At 43.6% G+C, this 22341-nt stretch overlaps 1 protein-coding gene across 8 annotated transcripts in view; it reads right to left on the bottom strand.

Annotated features, from left to right (window-relative positions):
• LNX1 (ligand of numb-protein X 1) overlaps positions 1–19565 on the bottom strand; it is a 178438-nt gene extending 158873 nt beyond the window's left edge. For 3 of the 8 annotated variants that reach the window (XM_014738637.3, XM_070263824.1, XM_001493566.5), the window contains exons 1-2: positions 19371–19565; positions 15883–16299 (exon numbers count right to left, since the gene is read on the bottom strand). The gene's annotated coding sequence lies outside the window, so the exon portion shown is untranslated. Of the gene's footprint in view, positions 1–15882; positions 16300–19370 lie in introns of those variants that run through there. The other 5 variants (XM_070263822.1, XM_070263821.1, XM_070263819.1 and 2 more) reach the window with 4 other exon arrangements.
• Between the last annotated feature and the right edge of the window lie 2776 nt (positions 19566–22341).

The following is a 22341-nucleotide window of genomic DNA, read 5'->3' as shown; positions in this document are numbered from 1 at the left end:
CCCCCAAATCAATACTCATGGCACTTTCATGGTCATTTGCAGACATGTGCAGAGCAGCAAGAAATTTGAGTTGCCTCATGCATGACTTCCCAGCTGAGGTCAAACAAGGCGAATGCCTTCTCATTTCAGGTCTCATACTGTAAACAAGCGTCCTTTTCGTGGTCTATCTAGTGCCACATATTTTTTTGCATCTTTGTGCTTTTGTTGATGATTTCAGTTTAAAATGGCCCCAAACGTAGTTCTGATGTGCTGTCTAGTGTTCCTATGTGCAAGAAGGCTGTGATGTGCCTTACAGAGAAATAGGCGTGTTAGATAAGCTTTATTCAGGTGCAAGTCATAGTGCTGCTGACCATGAATTCATCGTTAATGAGTAAATGAGATCTGCTAAATAAGGTGTCTGTGCAGAACACACATAAAACGAGATTGTGTGTTGATCGATGGATGAAACCGTTGTTTCATCAGAGGCTCACAGGACCCTAACTCTGTGTTTCCTCTAGGAACAGTTAGTATTCACTAAGAAGAATTGACTGTTTTGGGATGTTAAAGTGTCAAAAGGACTGTTTTTTCTGTGACTAACTTACCAGCCATTCATATCTTGTGACTGCAAACCCAGTGGACAAGTCAGAAGAATAATCAGGAGTTATACACACGTGCACACACACACATATTGAGTAGACAAAAAAGTATGTCCAATGACAAGATCTGGAGGGAAACAGAACAACAGTATGACAGTGGTGGTGGGAATATAGGTTTTTAACATTCTTTTGTTAACCTTTCTAATTGTTGGCACTTGTTTGGAGATTTAGATATTAAAAACAAGAAAGACTGTCAGGAAGGGGAGGAAGCAGCTCCTAACAGAGGGGGGTGGTGGCCCAGCAGCCCTGAGAGCCCATCAGGAGGTGACTTGTCTGCAGAGAAATCCGTCTTCCCCTGAAGCACTTCTGTGGAGCAAGCTGGCTTGATTATAGAGGAAACTTAAAGCTCTGTATCAGCTTCTCCACCTTTCTAGCCTTCTCTTTAAGAAGTCAATGAAAGAAACATGAGGGGAGAGAGGAGTAGGAGGAGGGGAGAAAATGAGTCTATAGTGTTTTTCTGCTGAAGACAGAGCATTGGCAAGCACGTCAAACACATTCTTTGCTAAAAATAAAGGCCACAAGTGATTTTTTTAAGCCTTGATGTGATATTAATGATAAAGAAGCACCAGTTTACAGAGAGACCACCTGCATCTGTAACCCTGAAAAACACAGTTTAGGGGGAACTGTTGGCAGTGGAGGAAACAACCAACGAGACTGTGCCATTGCAGAAATGCTGCGTCTCGCTGGTTTGTACAAGAAAACGCCCCTCCGCCCCCCATAACTTAGGGAAGAAGCAGAGGGTCTGAGAAAGCAGTTTGTTTCCTTGTCGCCAGTGACTGATTTTCCACAAAATTGTGCAGTGGCTGATTCTCACAAGAGGTTTTGACAACAAAGCTAGGGTTTCAGGTTCGACTCACAGGATCTGCTTTTATTTGGACGGTCTTTGTTTTCCCTGGGCTGGTCGGCAGTCCTTCCGGGGTTTTCCTCAGTCCCTGGCGGGGGCTGAGTCCCGGCCGTTGTTCCGGATGAAAAGGTATTGGAAGCCGGCTGCTCTAATTGGAGCTTGCACCTGCAGACCCGGCCTCGGAGGCGGCTCGCCTGGGTGCTGCTGTGTGTGCGCATTTGGTTTCCTCAATGAACACTGGGACACTGCACCGTTTTTTGGCCTGAATATGCTGGAGGAGATCCAAGCTGCTCGGCCACTTTCTCGGTTCTGGGGGGAGGCACTCTCTTTACTCTCTAAGAAGGAGGGAATTTTAGCTGTGTAAGTATATCCAAAGTATTTTGGTCTAATCTCTTCTGGCTCCAAGAGGACTTACCCAGATGAAAGGTGCCCTTCAGGGAGTGTGAGAGGGTGCCACAGCAGGCTTTCACCCACCCATAAGCTGCTGCATTTTTTATGAGTTCCTCACACTTCACTCTAGTAACACTATCCAGGCAGTACTGAAGAGCGATGGCTACAACTTCTGTGTTGAGCCCCAGAAGAGGGAAATGGAGAAATCACCCAAGTGCATTTGATTAAGGACGGTGCCTCTTCACAGCACAGCTGTGTCTCCTTCACAGCACCCTTAGCTCCAGAGCTCCGTCATAATGCACAAATTTAATGTGTACCATCTGATCGATTTGGGCATCCCAATCTGCCCAGGAAATCGTCACCACAATCGAGATAATGAACGTATATATCACACCCCAAAATTTTCTTAGCCCCTTTGTAATCTCTCCGTCTGGCTCCTCCCTTCACCACTACATCCTCAGGCAACCATTGATCTACTTTCTATATCTGTAGTTACATTTTCTAGAATTCTATGTAAATGGAATCAGATACTATGTATTCTTTTCTGTCTGGTTTTTTCCACACAGAATAATTTTGAGATGCATTCATATTGTGTGCATCAGTAGTTCATTCCTTTTTACGGCTGAGTAGTATTCCATTGTATAGATGTATCATAGTCTGTCTAGTCATTAACCTGTTAATGGGCATTTGGGTAGTTTCTAGTTTGGGAATATTAAATAAAGCTCCTATGAATATATGTATTCAAGTCTTTGCATGGATATAAGCTTTCTTTTCTCTTGGGAAAATACTTAGGAGCGCAATGGTTGGATCATATAGCAGGTGTACATTTAACTTTTTAAAAAACTGCCAAACTGTTTTCCAAAGTGGTTGTGCCATTTTATTTTCCCACCAGCAGTTCTTGTTCCTCCATATCCTCACCAACATTTGATGTGGTCGGTCTTTTTAGGTTTAGACATTCCAATCAGGATGTAGTGGTATCTCATTCTGATTTTAATTGGCTTTTCCCTCATGACTAATGATGTAGAGCATCTTTTTCATGGGTTTACTTGTTATCTGTGTATCTTCTTTTGGCAAAGTGACTGTTCTGATCTTCTGCCATTTCTTAAATTGGCTTGTCTGTTTTCTCGGGATTGAGTCTTGAGAGGTTATTATACATTCTCCGGGGGATATTTTTTATTTAAAGAATTATCCTGGAATGTAAGACATTGCATAGAAAGTTTCTGTGGAATTTTCAGCACTAATCTGAGTGTGTGGGAAACAATTCGCGGGCCCAGGACCTTCTAGCCTCTGGAGATCACACTCCATATGTGCCTTATTCTACCTCATAATGATGAAAGCAGGCCATGCCAGAGTTAAGGCAGACCTAGGCCACTTCCACTTTTTGAGGCTCTTGGGATATTAAAAATGGAAGAAATTCCAAAATAAGCATATGAAAAGTGTGATATATTTTAAATGTATATACTGAACAAATTAGTGCTTTTGAACGTATGCACAATTTCAGCATGTATCTAACTTTGGAGATGATGTCAAGATCTTAAACTTGAGACCCAATGTGGGGCCTAGACCAAAGGGCTGTCCTGGCCATTGGCCATCTTATGATAGGCCATGAGAGGCCAGCACCAGCTTGGGGCACATCTCACATACCCCATTTACCCCTAAAGTCGTATCTAGCATGGTTACTTTTTAACCATTTATGCTCGGGGTCAAATGAAAGCTATAGAAATGGCTATGGAAGAAAAAACAATTTCCCAGATAAATGCAAATTTCCTGCCAGAGTGGTGACACTGGGAAGGCCAATCATAGCCCTTAGGGCCTTTTAAAGGGATCGCTTGCTCCACCCACCTGCAAGCCCCTTGGACCTGAGGCTTCCTTTGGGCTGGTTAGAGCCTTGGCCTTTTCCGCTTAGTTTGAGGTCAGGATGATACTGTGCTGTGAGAGGGGCCGCTGCACTTGAAGAATTCCCGGCGAACTCCCAGCCATGCCCACAGAAGCTCCCACTCTCTGGGGACTTTTACCATCACCTCTGTGGAACCTTAATCTCCCTTCGCTTCTGGCTGTATCTAGTGCAGTGGTTCTCCACATGGGGTGGTTTTGCCCTCCAGGGGACATTTGGCATTGTCTGGATACGTTTTTGATTGTCACAACTTGGGGGTTTGTTCATGGCATCCACTGGGTAGAGGCCAGGGATGCTGCTAAATATCCCACAAGGTATAAGACAGCTCCCACAACCAAGAATTATCCAGCCCCAAATGCCAGTGTCAGTGAAGTTGAGAAAACTTGATCATGATTTAATCAGGTGTCAACCTGAATGGATGGGGAATATGACCAATGGAGATTTGAAAAAAGTGGTTCTTTGTTCATTAAGCAGACAAGCACCACAGTATGGATGCAGAGTTGGTCAGCAAGCTTGAGGGGATGTGAAGAACAGGCTACCCAAGACCGCTCATCCCCTCACTTTACCTTTCTCTCCCCTCCCTCCTCCCTCCTGTGAAGAGCTTTGGAGTGTAACAGACCTGCTTTCCCACCCAGTCCTGCTGCTTGGTGACTTTGGGTAAGTTGCTTAATCTCTTTAAACCTAAACTTCTCCACCTGAAACATGGAACTAACCATGGTACTTTTCAGAATTATGAGACTTAAACAAGATAAGCCAAGCCATGTAAAAAGTTTGACAGTGTCTGGCTCATGAGAAGAACTTACTAAGTGACTGTGATTGTTATTATTCCATGAACTGAGCACCTGCTGAAACAAAACACCTGGCCAGGTGTGTTTCCTAGCCACTCAGTGCCCATTGGTGACAAATTTTTATTAGTCTACAAAAACATTTACTTGAAAAGTCTTAGTGATAACCCTCGCCCTTCAGTAACAAAAACTGATGGGTATGTTGAACTTGCTGTGTTTTGTACTTCACTTTAGTGATAAAAGAAATGAATGAAAAGTGATTTTAAGTTAAAACAATGTATTATATATTGAGGTATTTATGCACGTGCGTCGATATGTGCTTATATGTTGGCTTATGGTCCATGGAAAGAAATTTGCACAATGAAGTTTGTCAGGAAACTCAGCACAGCTTGGACTTTCCTGGCAAATCCTCGGGAACTCTTGGGCTGTTCCATTCCAGGACGAAGGGGGATTCCCCATCAAGTGCCTTGGATAACATCTCAAGCAGGGTAGCTTGCTTCGGCACCGTAAGGGCCTTGTTGGCAGGTGCTAAGCAGAGACTGTGAAGCTCATGCCAGAGTGAGCTCAGTGTGTTTCTAGAAGGTCATTGTTGCAAACCCAGAGAACCAGTTCTGTGAGGTTGGCTCAAAGGGGATATTTAGTCAGAGTAACCAAGAGGTGTGGTAAAGGAGTGGAGGAAGTCTCAGGAAGGATTACAACAAGCACAGTCAAAATACTCTTCTCGGTTTTCAAAAAAGTGAGGGAGAAGCAATGCTTTGGCCCTGACCCTCAGACAACGTCTTGATTCTTGCCAATGGCAGTAGAGTGAGCCCATAAAATTGCCAGTGAGCCAAGAGATAATCCAGGTGATAAGGACTCAGCCAGGCGGTATCTGGGCCAAAAAGTAAGAATAGAAAATCGGGCTAAACTTCCATTTCTGCCTGTGTGTTTTCTTGTGGGGCAGGAGGCACATATAAAAGCATAGATATGCTCTGCACTCGGAGATACACAATGGAGCTAACACAAATTAAGAATCTTTTGGGCTCCTTGGCAAGTGACCTCTTATGAGGCTTTGGACACTGGAGCCATGGAAGAACTCCCTAAGAACATTCTAGAAGACAGGCTAGATTTCCCAGCCTTTGGAAGCCAGTCCAGGAGTGTGGCAGAGTCTTCTGGCGCAGGGGGTGAATGAATAGACTCGGGAATTAACTTCCTTCAGGTGGGCTGTTCTCAGCATTAAGAAGTCAGTGTGCACAACCGTTGGTGTTTGCCCACTGGGCTCTTTCCAGAAAGAGGAGGAGGAGATTCATCTATTTAAATCAATAGGTTCAAGGGCCACAGAAATTGCCTTTTAATAATAAGAGTGGCTGTCACTGAGGAATGTCACAAAGAACTGTTAATTCTACTCTTTACTTTCTGTTTCACCAGCTGAGAGATGATAGCTTCATGGAAAGAAGATAGTTTGAGGGACAGGCATTCTGTCCATCGTCTGAATACTCTGAATTGAAACCAGCAGGAACAAGGAGTCTGCATGGCATTATCTTGACCTCTAATATGACACTGTTCACCAAGTTTAGTTTAGATGAGATGCGCCCTCATCTCTTATCTATGGACACTAGAAAAAAAAGAAGACAGTGGGCATGTTTTCATCTTGAGTGCTTATGCTAGTGTCTCAAGAAAAGTCTTCTGAATGGTCATGAAGGCTCTTGCAGAGTCCATACTTGGTTCTTATTCTCTCTAATCTTGTCATCCTATTCTTATTTGTATTTCCCCTGTTCCTAATTTAAATTTTTGATTATATTTCCCATCAATTTATCACATCAACAATTTATCAGCTCAACATCAGATGCCTCCAAATGCCAAGCAGGCAGCAGTAGATGACTGAAGTGAGTGGGGTGATAGAGTGTGGTGTGGACTGTGGCAAACAGAGAGACCTTCCCTGGCTGCTCTACTAAAATAGCATTGCCCCCTCACCCCCTTGTCAATCTCCATCCCCTAACTGTCTTACTCATTCATAGCATTTATCATTTTCTGTAATTATTTGTCTATTTGATTATAGTCTGTCACAGTGTCTAACACAGAACTCTCACCCAATTCACATTGGCTGAGTGAATGTGTGGCCATATTTTCTGATATTTTAACAAAATTTGAAATTTGGATTTTTATAGGAAATCTGATTTTTCAGATGTTGGTGGCTAACGTAAAAAATTAAAAACACTTTGCTTGCCAGAAATGGGCCATGCTAGTGTGTGACCACTGTTCTATTTTCTAATCTCCAGTCATAGCCACCAGAGTTTCTTTGTGGAATGAAGTAGTATACAAATACATAAAAACACACGTCTGTTTTATGGTTTATAAAGCACCATCACCCACTAGTATTTCATTACTGTTCCAAATTTACGTAGGAGTAAATTAAGGCCCCCACGAAGGTGAAGTGAACCTGCGAGTTTGGAAGTGGAGGAAGCTATGAAAGGCAGGCCCCGCGCCAGCAGTGAGAACTGACTTCCTGGTCAGGTACTCAGGAAGGAGGGAGGAAAAGCCCTTTATGCTCCCTTTCCTCTCTTGCTGACCCAGAACCAGCAGTCAGGCAGATGCTTCCCCTGACACAGGCTGTGACCTCGAATTCGGATTCATCCTCACGCTGTCCCGTTTCTCCAGCTTTCGGTGCAGAAGGAGACTATCAGTGTGATGTCTCTTAAAATTCTCTCACATACCACTTTTGGCTCACCAGCCGCCAGTCAAGAACTATAAGCTTAAAATATTTTAGTAGCATACACACACAACTGAATGGCCAAACATATCACAGTGTCCCTTTCATTTTCGTATCTTCAATATGATGGTGATCGTATTTGTTTTAGGAGGCAACCTTCTTGTATCATTGGTACAGCTGTCGGTTCCTTGTGATTTGGCAAGGAATATCTCAGCCAGTCTTTGAGAGCTTGGCCAAGTCTGACCAAGACTTGCTTTCCTATGTATTTATCTTCCCAGAGAAGAGCTTTAAAGTAAAATTTAAGTATTGAAATTTATGTCTCTAACATTTCTAGGAAACTCTGAGATGTGGAAAATTTATAGGGTTTTCTATCAATTATAGGATCTTTTTTCTTCTGTGGTATTCCTAATCATTTTCCCCAGAGTCAGTGGTCCACCTTGTTAAGGAAAAAAATAAGCCAGTCACTATAGGACAAATACTGTAAGATTCCGCTTAGCATAATACACTAAAGGTCCATCCATGTTGTTGCAAATGGCAAGATTTTATCTTTTTTTAAATAGCTGATTAGTATTCCCTTGTATGTATACACCACACATTTTCTTCAATCATTCATCCATTGATGGGCACTTAGGTTGTTTCCAAGTCTTGGCTATTGTGAATAATGCTGCAATGAACATAGGGGTGCAGATGTCTTTTAGCATTAGCGTTTTCAGGTTCTTTGGATAAATACCCAGCAGTGGAATAGCTGGATCATATGGTAGATCTATTCCTAATTTATGGAGGACTCTCCATAGTGTTTTCCATAGTGGCTGCACCAGTTTACATTCCCACCAGCGGTGTGTGAGGGTTCCCTTTTCTCCATATCCTCTCAAACACTTGTTATTACTTGTCTTGTTAGTTATATCTGTTCTGACAGGCATGAGGTGATATCTCATTGTAGTTTTGATTTGCATTTCCCTAATATTAGCGATGTTGAACATCTTTCCACGTGGCTGTTGGCCATCTGTATATATTCTTTGGAAAAATGTCTGTTCAGATCCTCTGGTCATTTTTTTCCCCTTTTTCTCCCCAAAGCCCCCCGGTACATAGTTGTATATTCTTAGTTGTGGGTCCTTCTAGTTGTGGCATGTGGGACGCTGCCTCAGCGTGGCTGGGTGAGCAGTGCCATGTCTGCGCCCAGGATTCGAACCGACAAAACACTGGGCCACCTGCAGCGGAACACGTGAACTTAACCACTCAGCCACGGGGCCGGCCCCCCCTGCTCATTTTTTAATTAAGTTGGTTGTTTTTTTGTTGTTGTTGAATTGTATGAGTTCTTTATATATTTTGGAAATTAACCCTTTATCAGATATATAATTTACAAATATCGTCTCCCAATTGTTAGATTATCTTTCTGTTGATGGTTTCCTTAGCTGTGTAGAAGCTTTTTAGTTTGATGCAGTCCCATTTGTTTATTTTTTCTTTTGTTTCTCTTGCTTGGTGAGACATGGTATTCAAAAGATACTGCTAAGACTGACGTCAAAGAGCATCCTGTCTATATTTTCTTCTAGAAGTTTTACGGTTTTGGGGGTTGGCCCCATGGCTGAGTGGTTAAGTTCGTGCGCTCCGCTTTGGCAGCCCAGGGTTTCACCGGTTCGGATCCTGGGCATGGACCTAGCACTGCTCATCAGGCCATGCTGAGGCAGCGTCCCACACAGCAGAACTAGAAAGATCTACAACTAGAATATACAACTATGTACTGGAGGATTTTAGGGAGAAGGAGGGAAAAAAAATGATTGGCAACAGATGTTAGCTCAGGGCCAATCTAAAAAAAAAGTTTTATGGTTTTAGGTCTTACATTCAAGTCTTTAATCCATTTTGAGTTAAGTTTTGTGTATGGTGTAAGATAATAGTCTACTTTCATTCTTTTACATGAGGCAGTCCAGTTTTCCCAACACCATTTATTGAAGAGACTTTCCTTTCTCCTTTGTATGTTCTTGGCTCCCGTATTGAAAATTAGCTGTCCGTAGATGTGTGGGTTTATTTCTGGGCTCTTAATTCTGTTCTATTCATCTGTGTGTCTGTTTTTGTGCCAGTACTATGCTGTTTTGATGACTATGGCTTTGTAGTAGATTTTCAAATCAGGGAGTGTGATACCTCCAGCTTTGTTCTTTTTACTCAGGATTCCTTTGGCTATTCATGGTCTTTTGTTGTTCCACATAGATTTTAGGATTCTTTGTTCTATTTCCATGAAAAATGTCATTGGGACTTTGATAGGGATTGCACTGAATCCATAGATTGCTTGAGGAAGTATGGACATTTTAGCTGTGTTAATTTTTCCAATCCATGAGCATGGAATATCTTTCCATTTCTTTGTGTCTTCAATCTTTTGAACAGTTTTATAGTTTTCAGTGTACAGTTTTCTTTGGTTAAATTTACTCCTAGGTATTTTATTCATTTGGTTGTGATTGTAAATGGGATTGTATTCTTAATTTCTCTTTCTGCTATTTCATTGTTAGTGTATAGAAATCCAACGGCATCTGCCAGCATCCATATCAGCATGACAGCTCTAGGTCACAATAATGGCTGTCACCAATGTCTCAGTCCCTGAGGAGGTAGGCCCAGCTTCCTTCTGCCTCTCTGAGATGCACTCAGAGCTTGGCAAGTGATTCTCTTTTACCAATAGACTACGTACCTTCTTTCTAGTGTTTTTGTGTTGGTTTCCAGAATGAGTGGATCTATGCATGGACCCTTTAAGAGCAGGCTTTTCTGTCTCTGAAGTTCAGTAGTTTTTCTGCAGGTATTCCCCCTTGGTTTTCCAAGCCAGCAAAGGCAAGTATTATGGAATCTTGTCAACGCTGTGCTAAATCTAAAGGCTGGGATGCTTCCTGTGGCATGGATCTCCCACTCAGGACGCCCCTGCTCCTCAGGGAAAAGCTTCCTACTTTGAAGATTGCTCCCGGCCGTGAAGCACCATTGCTAGGATGTGGTTTTTCCCTCAGCAGAGGTGTATTTCTGCCTTCCACCCCTGTCAGTCTTGTCCCTTCTTGTGGGGGTTCTTTTTTCCAGTTTCCAGATCTCTCAGAGGTAATTGTTCCACAGGTAGTTGTAGATTTGTTGTGTCTGTGGGAGGAGGTAAGTTCAGAGTCTTCCTATGCTGCCGTCTTCCCAGAATCCTCTAGAAGTTTTTAATTTTGGTGCACCATCGGCATTTCTGAGGCTCCATTTTTGGTTTCCCTGCCTCTCAGGGGATGTGGACTATAGGGAAAGGAGGATGCCTCACAGCTCCAATGACAGAGGCCTAGGAGGCTATTGCTGAAAGGCTGCCAACTCCTATTGCAAACAGACTTTTAGGATGGTTTCAAAAATGCCTCCACTCTCCACTCTTCCACCCCCCACTTCCATAGTCAGGGTGCAGAATTGCTTTAGTGATAATTGAATTTCAGAATGTTCCATTTCAGCTTTGGGGTAGCCTTGGTTGGTGCTGGGTTTGTTAGAACAATCATGGCTATTACTATTGGCCGGGAACTCAATGAGTGTGTACCACGCCCACTTGTAACAGATCTCAGTGAATGGGAAACCAGTAGAAGAGAGGAGGTTTCTGTAGCATGGTCTTTTCTGGAACATTGGGACCTTTAGAGGCCAAAATGAAGAAAAGATTATGGTGGTCTCCGATTCCCCAAAATATGTCAAAAGAAAAGCAACGGTAAGCCATAAAATAAGCTTACGGAAGGGCCACAACGTTCTGATTTTTCTCAAGATAATGACATTAGAGTTTCTGTTGAAATGCCCAAATCTATTCTTTTAAATTTCTCTCTCTTTCAGTTAATGATGTTCTTTGGTGTCTCTGCTTTGCCAGTGCCCTAATCCCTTTTTGATCCACCTATTAGGAAATAGTAATACTACCTAATATTTGTGATATGCTTTCTATATGTTATACGTTTTTCTGTGCACTATGCAAAAGAGCAAATTTAATTATTTTATCAATCTTATGAGGTAAGTACTGTCATAATCTCCAGTTTTACAGCCAAGGAAATGTAGGGACAGAGCAGTAACTTGCCTAAGATCACACAGCTGCTAAGTGGCAAAGCCAGGATTTGAACCCAGAAAGTCTGGCTCCAGAGCCTCTTGTCCTAAAGTCTAAAATCCAGCCATATAGGCCTGGCATGCATGGCCTGCCTCCACCAGCCTGCACTTGCCCCTCAGCCCCCACCCCCCTTGCCTCTGGCCCTTTCCACACACCAATCCCTTTGCCCCCTTTCCAGCCCTTCCTTATCCTGTTACTCCCTGCCCATTCAGGACCCCCTCAGGCATCTCCTCTCTGCCTGCCCTGTCTGGGTTAGGTGCCCTCCCATGGGAGGCTGTTGAGATGGCTAACACTGCACTTTGCTATACGAAATTGAAACTGTCTGACTCTTGTCAGTTTCCCACAGGGGACTGAGAGTCCCTTGAGGCCGGAGACCAAGGTTTTAAATCTCTGTGTCTCAACCTAGCCAAGTACCTGGTACATAGTAAGTGCTTAGTATCTGGTTTTGAGTAAATAAATGAGGGAGAGCCTAGACTAGGATTTAGAGTAGAAAAGGGAGCAGTGATTGCCCAAAGAGTAGTTTTTGGAAATGTTGTTAGCACCCTGAGCAGACAGTGTGCAGCCCATGTCCATATAGATTAGGGCAGTATTGAACGGAATAGAATCAATGGTGTGAACCTCAGTCCCTTGGCCTGGTGCTGGGGACACGTGCCCTATATGTATGGAGGAGACTGCTCTGCTCCCCACAAATCAAAGAGTGACAACACACATATGTGCACAAATGCATATCATGGGGCATGGAGTAACTTCTGAGTTTCTCAAAAATGTCAAAATTGAATGAATGTCTTCTTTCCCTTCCCTTCTCTTCCTAAATAGTTCAGTCTTTAGAGCCATTGTGTGGAGCCAAGTAAGGTAGTCACTCATGTGGCAGGTGGAGGCAATATGGTGGTCCAGATAGGGTGAGGGGGTTAGCCGCATAGAAGGGCTGCCCAGTGCAGGTGCCACAGTCTGGGTGGGCAGAGGAAGGTATCCCCATGGAGCAGCAGCCTGTCATGGAGCATCAGATGTGATGTGTATACCGGTGTGAATATGGTTTTCAATACATACAGATCAATATAGAAATGAATATAGATGGATACACACACTCACATACACAGGTCCTAGCTCTGTCCACTGAGAGACTCTGAGAACAATGACACTCTGATTAGCAATACAGACGCCTAGCAGTCAGATTTGGACTCTAAATAATTCTCCACTAAAAGGAATTAGAGCTCCTTGAAGAAATAGCTGACTTTAAGGCTGGAGTATCTTGTTGGGATCACGTGAAAAGGGAACATTGAAAGTTTGATTAGGAACGAGATATTTACATAACTTCAAAATATGGCTCTACAGAACACTTATTAATTAAAAACGGAAAAAGAGTAACTTTCCAGAGGAGAACCCTGGCAGCCATGACTTTAGTCAAGTGATCTCAGTGAAATTTAAAATTGTCTGCCACCTGATAGGATGTAATGAGAAGAACATAGCATCATTTCTGTGATATTCTTGCCGAAGTTGTATAACTTGAATCTAAGCATGAGGAAACACAGACAAACCCAAATTGAGGAATGTTCTACAGAATAATTGACCAGTATTTTTAAAAAGTGTCAAGGTCATGAAAGTGAAGGAAATACTGAGCAATGGTTCCAAAGTGGAGCAGACCAAGGAGATGCGACAAATAAATGCAATGCTTGATTCTGAAATATTCTTTTACTATAAAGGATATTGCTGAGACAGCTGGCAAAAACTTGAATTGGTTTGAGGTTTAAATGACAATTGATGAAGACTTTCTGGGTCTGAGGATTAGATAATGGTCATGTACAACATTAATTTCCTGATTTTGTGGTTCTATGGGAGAATGTCCTTGTTTACAGAAAATGTGCATTAAAGTATTTGGAGAAGATGAGGCATTGTTTTGGCGGCATACTCTCACAGGGTTCAGGAAAAGTGCAGTGCAAAATTCTCCATACTATACTGTATCTGCAACTTTTCTGTAAGTTTGAGATTTTTCAAAATAATATGTATATCTACATCTAGATCTGTGTGTAATGAATATCTAACGTTGGAATTATAATGTTTTCCAGACTTGCCAGGGCACAGGTGCCCAGAGGCTGCTTTCGGTGGACAAAACTTGGAGTGGCTGCCTCAGGAGCAAAGTCAGTGTGTACCTGCTGCACGTTGGTTCTCTGCTGAGATGTAGGAGCTGGGTATTCTCATCCCACTCATTTAGTGAAGAATGGACAGATGCCTGAATAACTAGAAAGAGGTAACTGATGGTACCTGTAGGGCTGATCATGCCAGACATTTGACTTATCTGACGATGGGCTCATCTGTCAGAACCCAAAAGTAGAAACATTGAGGGCTCCTTTGTCCTTTGCAGAAGTCCGTGGGATAACTGAGGTCCAGTTCTCTGTGTTTATCTGGAATGTGGATTGTTTAGGGGACTCCATGCTCATTTGAGGCTTGGCCCAAATGCTAATAATAACAACCACAGCCTGTCAGGCCCCTTCCTGTGGGCCAGAAACTGGGATAAGGGTTTTATGTGTTCTTTTTATAATTATCACAATGGTTGTTCTTGGTAGGTATTGTCCCCCATGTTATAGATGAGGGAACTGAGGTTCAAAGAGGTTTAGTAACTTGGTCATTGTTATGGGCCGAATTGTGTTCCCCCCAAATTCATATGTTGAAGGCCTGACCTCCAGTATCTCAGAATGGGACCAGATTTGGAGATAGAGTCTTTAAAGTGGTTATTAAGTTAAAGTGAGGCCATTGTGGTGCAGCCTAATCCAATCTGACAGATGACCTCATAAGAAGAAGAAATTTGGACACAGAGAGATACCAGGGGTGGGCACACATGGAGGAATGACCACGTGAGGACACAGCAAGAAGGCGGCCATCTGCAAGCCAAGGGGAGTGGCCTGGAAGAAACCAAGCCTGCCCATACCTCCATCTTGGACTTCCAGCTGCCAGAACCATGAGAAAATAAATTTCTGTTGTTTAAGCCACGTAGGCTGTGGTACTTTGTTATGGCACCCCCAGCAGACTAGGACATCTGGTAGAGGATAAGGCCAGGATTCAAAATCAAATCTGTGCAGCTCTTTTCACCGTCCTATACCACCTCCCTCCACACAGGGCCTCTGCTTGAAACCTCTTCCCACCTCCGCTAATGGGCTGCCCAGAATTCCCACCCCAAATCTCACAGACTTAGCAGATCCTTCCTCTGTGATCCTGAGCACTTACTACACTGAATATAATTAGTTACATACAACTAACTCACAATGTTCTGAACAAAGTGAGGGTAGGGCTCCTCTTATCTGTATTCCCAATATCTCCCATGGAGCCAAGCACATGGTTATTATAACAGTCAGTATTTGTTGAGTACTTATGATGTACCGGCAGAGCCTTTACATACATTACCTCATTTAAAGCTTAAGACAACTCCATGAGATAGGTATTACCATGATTCCCATTATACATATCAGAAAACTGAGGTCCCAGGAGTTCACTGAATGACCCAGGACACGGAGCTAGTAGGTAGTGGAACCAGGATTCAAGCACAGATGGTCTAATTCCCAGAATGTGCTCTTCACTCCTTGCTCTGTTGCCGCAGTCTGCTATAAACGTTCACGGAGTGAATTCCCGGGTGGGGAGTTGTGCTGATCTGAAACACTCTCCCTCAATCCAAGTGCCCCCTTTCGGCTAAGCCCAAGAGCGAAGCTCACCTCCTGTGGAGAGTCTGCTCACATCCAACCTCCGCCCTCCAGCCCACTCTGCCCTCCTGGGGCATGTAGTTTGTACTACACCCTGACGTATGACCCACTGTTGGGCACAGGGACATAGTTTATCAACATTTGTTGAACTCGATTCAATGTCCAGGGATGGAAGTGAAAAAGGATAAATAACAAGCTGGCATATTGTCCTGGATACCATGACTATCTGTTTCTAGATTTTCCAGGAGGGTTCCAATTACTAAAATCCCATCCTCTCATCAGATCACTGGCGAGAGTATGTGGCTGAGAATGGAGTCTGGTATTTGGTTTAGAAAGGTTCACCATTCTACTGAAAAGAGGCAGAATTGGAGACAAGACGTGTTGTCTGTCACTCACCTACCTACCCACACGCTGTTGGGTGAGTCACCATTTCTCTGGACCTGTCTCTCTGTGGGTAAAATTGCAATGGCAATGCCTATTCCTACTGTAGAAATGAAGCAAAACGTGCGACTGAGTTTTGAATACTGAGGAAGAAGAATGTCACCATTAGTGGGATTGCTTCCATTTTTACTGACCTGTTTGGCCAGTAAAAAATAAAATTAAAAATGTTTTATTTTTGAGAGTAAAAGAAGGTTTCCATGCAGAAAAATTGGACATAAAGACAGCAAACGTCCTGAGGCCTTTCTGGAGTGTTTTGAAAAAGACATAATTAAACATTTTTATCTTCTAGGTTCTCCTCAACAACTTGGGGGTGTGTGTGTGTGTGTGTGTGTGTGTGTGTGTGTATGTGTGTATTAGGGCTGGGGGTGGGAGGCTGGGCTGGGGTAGTCGGAGCAAAGTTTTCTCAAATTGCATGAGATTCTACCTGGTGGAGGAACCAGGCTTCTTACCTTGGCTGTATTGTGGATCCGTTCCCAGCTGTGTGAGGCCTCAGGGGACAGTCTGTTTGGGAGCTGAGCTTTTCTGACTCAGTAGAAGCTGAGGAAAATTTTCTCGCTCTTTCCTGTGTCCCGTCTTCCAGATATACGTGAAAACCCCTCGGCCGTGGAGTTCATCAGCTCACCCCCTGCCCCTTCTGGAAGGCTTTGCATAGAGCTGACCTGAAAACCTGAGAGCAGCCGCTGTGGAGCTTCCAGGGAGCGCCACCCCCCAGAGCAGCCACTCATTAGCGTCAGTGACAAATCTGTTCTGGTTGGGATGGGGCTGAGGCTCGCTGAACTTCCTTCTGCTCTCGCCAAAGCCAGGATCCTTTTGTTCACCTTTCGGGCTGCCAAGTCAGGCCTACCGCGCCCCTGGATGTTGTTTTCCTGCAGGCAATGGGAAAATGAGCTTGGAGCCAGGGAAGGAAAATCAACAAGGAAATAAACACAAGGTCACTGCTCCTTCAGGTCATCACTAGGCCTGAGACATCATTATATTAGGACCAGTTCCTAAACAGGCAGGGGCTACTGCCTGGATGGGCCTTGGAATCCTGGGCATTTTTTTTATTTTTAAATATGCAAAGAAGCATGCACTGAAATCTATATCAGACAAATCAAGCCATCCTGACTCGTTCCAATGCCTTGCCAAAACCTTCAAAGATTTTCCATAGGCAGTGTCTCTCATGACCGAACATTAGCTAACGTTTGTAGACAAAAAGAATGAGCAAGTTTATGGCCAACACTAGTCAAGACTTCTAACTCTAAAGATACAGGATTGTTGTTAAATTAAGGATTTCTTCTACTTAGTCTTCAACATCACCATCAGCAGCTGCAGGATCCTTGCTAACAAGTATTGAGTGCTTACTGCCTGACAGGTCCTGTGCTCGTTACCTGACCTGCATTATTTCATTTATTCTCAGCATAATACTGTAATTATCATTCCCACTTTGCAGATGAAGAAAGTGGAAGTGTGCTTTTCCCACCAGTCAGCTTAAGCACGTCTGTGGATTGGCAGCTCTGCTGATGACCGAAGAGCTTGCCTAAACAAACTCTCCGCTCTGGGAATAGAATTCTAAACAGAAACACAGATCATCGACTCGTTAAGCCATCTCTCCCCGGAGTTGTGAGCCGGTGTTATCTTTATGTAACTTGTACGTGGGACACCCATGGCCCCAGTGCCCTCTCTTCTCTATGATCCCAGGTGGTGCGGCTGGCTGCTGTCACCTGGCTCTTCACTGTGATTCTGATTTACCAATAAGGAAGTACCTTGTGTGTGCTTTGGGTCATGGCCTGATTGCGAGTTTGTCCTTTTGACTTTAAGAGCCTGACAGTTACAAGCTTCTTTTAATCAATAAGCCATGGGATGAATGACACCAAGTTCCCAGCCTGGCAACTTCTCCTTGGTGAGAAGAAATCAGCACATGTGCTTTCAGTCCTCAGGTCATCCTGCAACTTGTTTTGGTTTTATTGGCCTCGTCTTTACTTCCAATTGTTAATGTTTAGCTCTCCTGTGCCATGGCGGTTACCCAGGGCAGCTGGCCACCGGTCAAAGGAAAGTAAAACCGTTAATTAGGAGACAAGGAGATGCCTCCCAGCGGGGCCCAGTTTGTCCATTTTTGTAAATATAGGAGTTGCGACAACAGGGCTCTTGTTACCCTTGGATTTGGTTTGGTGGAGTTTTGGGATATTTTGCTCTGGGGCCACATAAGCCTTTAAACTTGAGGTTGGCCAGCTTTTTGTTCTCAACAGAGACTAAAGACCTATTTCCTGCAGTTATGGCAATAAAGTGGAAGATTGGAAAGGGGCTGGGTGTTTAGATATCATTTCATTTTTCTTTCCTAGTGGTTTACAATGAAACGCAGTGTCCATATATGTTTATAGACTCTGGTCTTGGAGTCCTTTGATGAGGAAAGGCAGTTTACAACAGCCAAATGGGCCTTTTCAACCTTATCATGTGAAATGAAAAACCAAAATGTTGGAAAGGAGCTGATGTAATGGGGGTTTTCATATCCTCACTGTTCTGCCCCCAGGGAATAAAGATAGCGGATTTGGGGACTGCTGGAAACTTTAGGGTTTCCATTCAGAAAGGTAAGATGGATGGATTTTATTTCTCCTTTCTCTCCTGTGAACATCCGGATCAGTACTGATTGAATGGGTTTCAAGAGTTGCGTCCATCCTGGGATTGACGATAAATAAGCGTGCCTCCACAAATTTTTTTTGCATGGTCATGTAACCAAGGCAGCTGGCTGTTTGAAACTGGAAACAGAGAGAAGTCACGGATGAAAAACAGGACGTATTAATTTAGCTTTACAAATGTGCCCTTTCCGAAGCCAGAATTACTCACTCCCTGGCAGCTCATGGTAGAGAGCCCTGGGTCTGTTCAAACTCCATGGCTTTAGAGTGTCCTTTCCATTCGGTGTGGGATGTTCCAGGTGAGTGACAGGCTCCAACTTGGCAGAAATGTCCAGAGGCAGCTAAAATCCTAATCATTATGGGAAAGCAAACATCTCTTCACCACGCAAGGAAAAATGGCCCAATTTTAGAGTGTCCCAGAAAAGTAACATGCCCAGTTACACGTAGAGAAAATATCCTCATGGTTGGTCCATTTTGAGGGAGGAATATTAAATCTGAGAAATGTAAAATTATAGAGGAGCTATTTCAGTATTCTGTGACAAAGAAATCAGAACCTGAGCTAGCTCTCTCTCAGGCCTATTTTTGCTCTTACAAGATGCTCAGGGTGAACATGGATGTATCATAATAGGAGGTGGAAAATGGATTCTTTGAACCATTGCGGACTGATTGCTCTCCTTTCCCCCATCTAAGTGCGGAACTGACAGTTTGCCCACCCGTGTCTACACGGCAGAGGCAGTGAGGAGTCTAAAGCACCACCCCAGGCTTTAAATACCATTTCTGTGCCAACAACTCTCATATTTGGATCTCTGGCTTAGACCTCTCTTCTGAGTGACCAACCATGTTCTCAGTGTCTCACAGCATTTCAAACTTCACGCATCTCTTCTTACCCTTCCTCCTGTTTCCGTCTCAGCAAAAGGCCTTTTCATCCACCCAATTCTCTAGCTTGGGAGTCTGCCTTACTCAGCCTCTCCCTCCAGTCCCACATCCGGTCCATGAGTCGGTTCTGTCACTTCTACCTCCAAAATTTGGACCAACTGCAACCACTGCCTTCGATTTCCACTACCACAATCGCCGACCCCCATCGGCTCTCGCCCGGATTTCTGCAGTAGTCTTTTAGCTGGTGCCCCTGCTTCCTTCTGGCCCCCAGTCTCTCTACCAAATCCATACTCCACATTCCAGCCAGACTAGACTTTTTAAGAAGTGATTCAGATGATGCCGTTAGCCTAAAAGCCTCAAGGCTTTCCAGTGCACTAAGGAGGAAATACAAAACTCCTAACTTGGCCCACTAGGTTTGGCAATAATTTGATCAATTCTGGTCTGCTCACCTCTCCAATGTTACCTCGGAGACACTCCCTTCCTTCAGCACACTCCAGCCACACTAGCTTGCTGTCAGTTTCTTGAACATTCCAAGCTTTTCTCCTTCTCACAGCTTTGCTGTCCCTGGACTGGCTTGTGCTGACATTCATGCCTCCCCCCACCCACCAAAAACACAAACTCGCTCTCTCTCTTCCTGCTTAACTGGTTCTCATCTTTCAGGTCTCAGCTCAAATGTCACTTCCTAGAGACAGCCCCGCCCCATTTCCTTCACAGTACGTGATATGATTTGTGAGCGTATTATTCATTTGCCTATCCGCTATAACTTCCATAGCTGGCCCTCCTCAACCCACCGCTCACCTGCAACTGGGTTTCTTTCCTTGAAAGCAGGAACTCTGTCTGTTTTGTTCACGCTGACATGTCCAGGGCCTGGTAAATAATAGCTTCCAAGTTTTAAAAAAAAGTTGAATGAAGGAATGAGTAATTGAATGAGAAAATATTTTTCTCTCAATTCAGATCACTTAAGGAAGAGGTTCTTAAATAGCTCTTGAGAGGTACTTGTTCTTACTCGGTTGCAGATGCAATTTTCCCGGTAGACGTAGAGAATTAACGGTGGTCTCAGAGGATCTCGCCAGTCCTCCCGTCCAAGGATCCGCTTTCTGTTGCTTCTGGGAGTGCCGTTCTGCAGCCCAGGGAAACGGGTTGGGGGAGAAGTAACGGATGGACTGGTGTGGACCCAGGACCAACGTGTTTCTGGCTTTTCATATTAGATTTTTTAAATTCGTTCTCCATCAAGACAAAAGGGCAGAGTGGAAACTCCACTCTTATAAAATCTTTTGGGGGCCAGCTTTGGGAAACCAAACACTCTTTAGATTTACAACATCAGTTATGGGGGAAAATGTGTTCCAAATTCTAACAAACAACATGCCGCAAAAACCCCCAAATCAAAAAAACTTTTAAAACAAAAACTGTTTCTAAGAGGGAGTTGCCTGTTTTGTGTTTTACATGAATTTTCAAATATATGGTGACTCATCACCAGCCCCACCCTCCGTGACCTCTCATCTTAATTTGCATCCTAGTGAGCACGCATTGGACGCATTGGGAACACCTATGAGATAATTTGTTCACATAGAAGTTGTATTTATTTGTGTTGAGGCAGAGCCAGGAAACATTTATTCTTCTGTCCGTATTTTCGAAGGAACTACCAATTCATTCCCTAGGAAGGAGCAATATGGAACCACACTTCCAGCCACCTCCCCAACTCCTGTTTTGCTCCTCTCTGTAGGAGGAGTAATGACCAACCTGATTGGTGAAACAGGGAGAGCATGTCCTTCCCTGGGCTCCCTCACTCACCCGCTACATTGAAAAGCAAGGGCCACTTTCCCTTTGACTCTTCACTTTTGTCTGGTGAGACTTGGATGAAGGCAGGGGGTGTCTGTGCAGCCTCTGGTCTCCCTGTTTTAGGCAGGTCATTTGAGGACGGCAGGCCAGCTGATACAGGTCTCTGCTTGCTTGCTTCCCTTTTCTTCCCTCTCACTGGTTGGAAGAGTCAGACTCTTGTGGGTCTCATAGTTCAGGGCATGCGGCGTGAAGCTCTGCATTGTTGTCAGTCCAGATCCTCAGAATGCAAATGCTATATTAAAACCCCCTTTTGGCTCTGTATTTCTATCCTCGACTAGAAGGAGACACCCTCTTCCCTCCAACTTCAGTAACTTGCGTTATATCTTAATTTGTCTCTTTCATAAACAACTTTTCTATACCTACGTGTAACATGCATGCGACGGTAAATCTCGGGCTGGAATTAGAAATTGTGTAAATCAGCTATTTGCCTTGTCTCCAAAACCAGTGTTAAAATGAAATCTTTCTATATCCCAGATTTTTCAACAAAACCTAGGCAAACTCCCTAAGGACTTTTATATTAAGCCGTTTTGCCCTGAGTCAACTCAGTCAAATGCACACCCATGCATCCTGTGTTCAGAGCTAGGATTTCTGTTCTACATGTTTGTCATCCACATAATGCTTTTACAATGCTTTGCTCACAAATAAGTATTGTGTTATTGAAAGGAACAGGCCTAGAAGGGTGTAGCAAGGATGACCTGCTCCAACTCGCAGTGGGTCTTAGAGCTGGGCATGCGAATCAGATAGCCAGCTCTCAAACCTGCAGGCTATAAATCCCACATTACTTGATAGTGGCTGCAGTTCCACTCCCTGGTTCCCAGGAAAACTCAGTTTGCAATCTCTGGGGAAATGCTGTCTTCTTCATATTTATATACCTTAGGTGCCCCAGATTACCGTCTTGAAGGGGATGTTTGGGCAGAGGCTGGACTAAAAGCTGTAAGGTAAGTAAAATGAGTTGTTACATCAAGAAAAATCAAATTTTATTTGTAATGTCTCTAAGTTTTTAATCAGAGTAGGAAGAATACATAGATTTGAACACTTCCACTAAGTCACAAATAGTAGAAATTCTGAGCAGTCTGCTTATGATCTCCAGGCTTAGGAAGATCCTTGTTTCATGCCTTTTTTAAAAGTTAGGAATATTTCCCTTTTAGGTGAAACTACCTCTCGCAGTGCTCTGTGAAACGCCACAAGATGAAATATTGTACATTTTGGGAAAGTCATGGAGATGAGGACCAAATTGTCATCTTTTAGGCAAAGACCATGTCGCCTCTAGGATTTCGTTTCCAGCCCTGAGGATACTGTCAACACTTGCTAAATAAATAAAAATAGCAATAGTAAATATCATGAATGGAAATAACACGTGAGGGGCACTCAGATGTTGTACAATCCAGGAAGAAATCCCAAGATTCTATGACACTCATCTCTATTTTTAGAGGACAAAAGCCTTTAGATCCCTTATTTTGAAAAGGTCTGGTTAATTTCTCTGATTGATTCGGTCAGTTGATTTTTAAAACCACATTGCAATGAAAAAGTGATTGGAAAACATATAGGAGCCTTTTGTTTTTAAATGTGGAGTTCTCTCAA

Source organism: Equus caballus, chromosome 3 (assembly GCF_041296265.1).
Source record: "Equus caballus isolate H_3958 breed thoroughbred chromosome 3, TB-T2T, whole genome shotgun sequence".
NCBI lineage: Eukaryota > Metazoa > Chordata > Mammalia > Perissodactyla > Equidae > Equus > Equus caballus.
The sequence above is the reverse complement of the archived record's forward strand: the minus strand, read 5'-3'. Positions and strand labels throughout refer to the sequence as shown.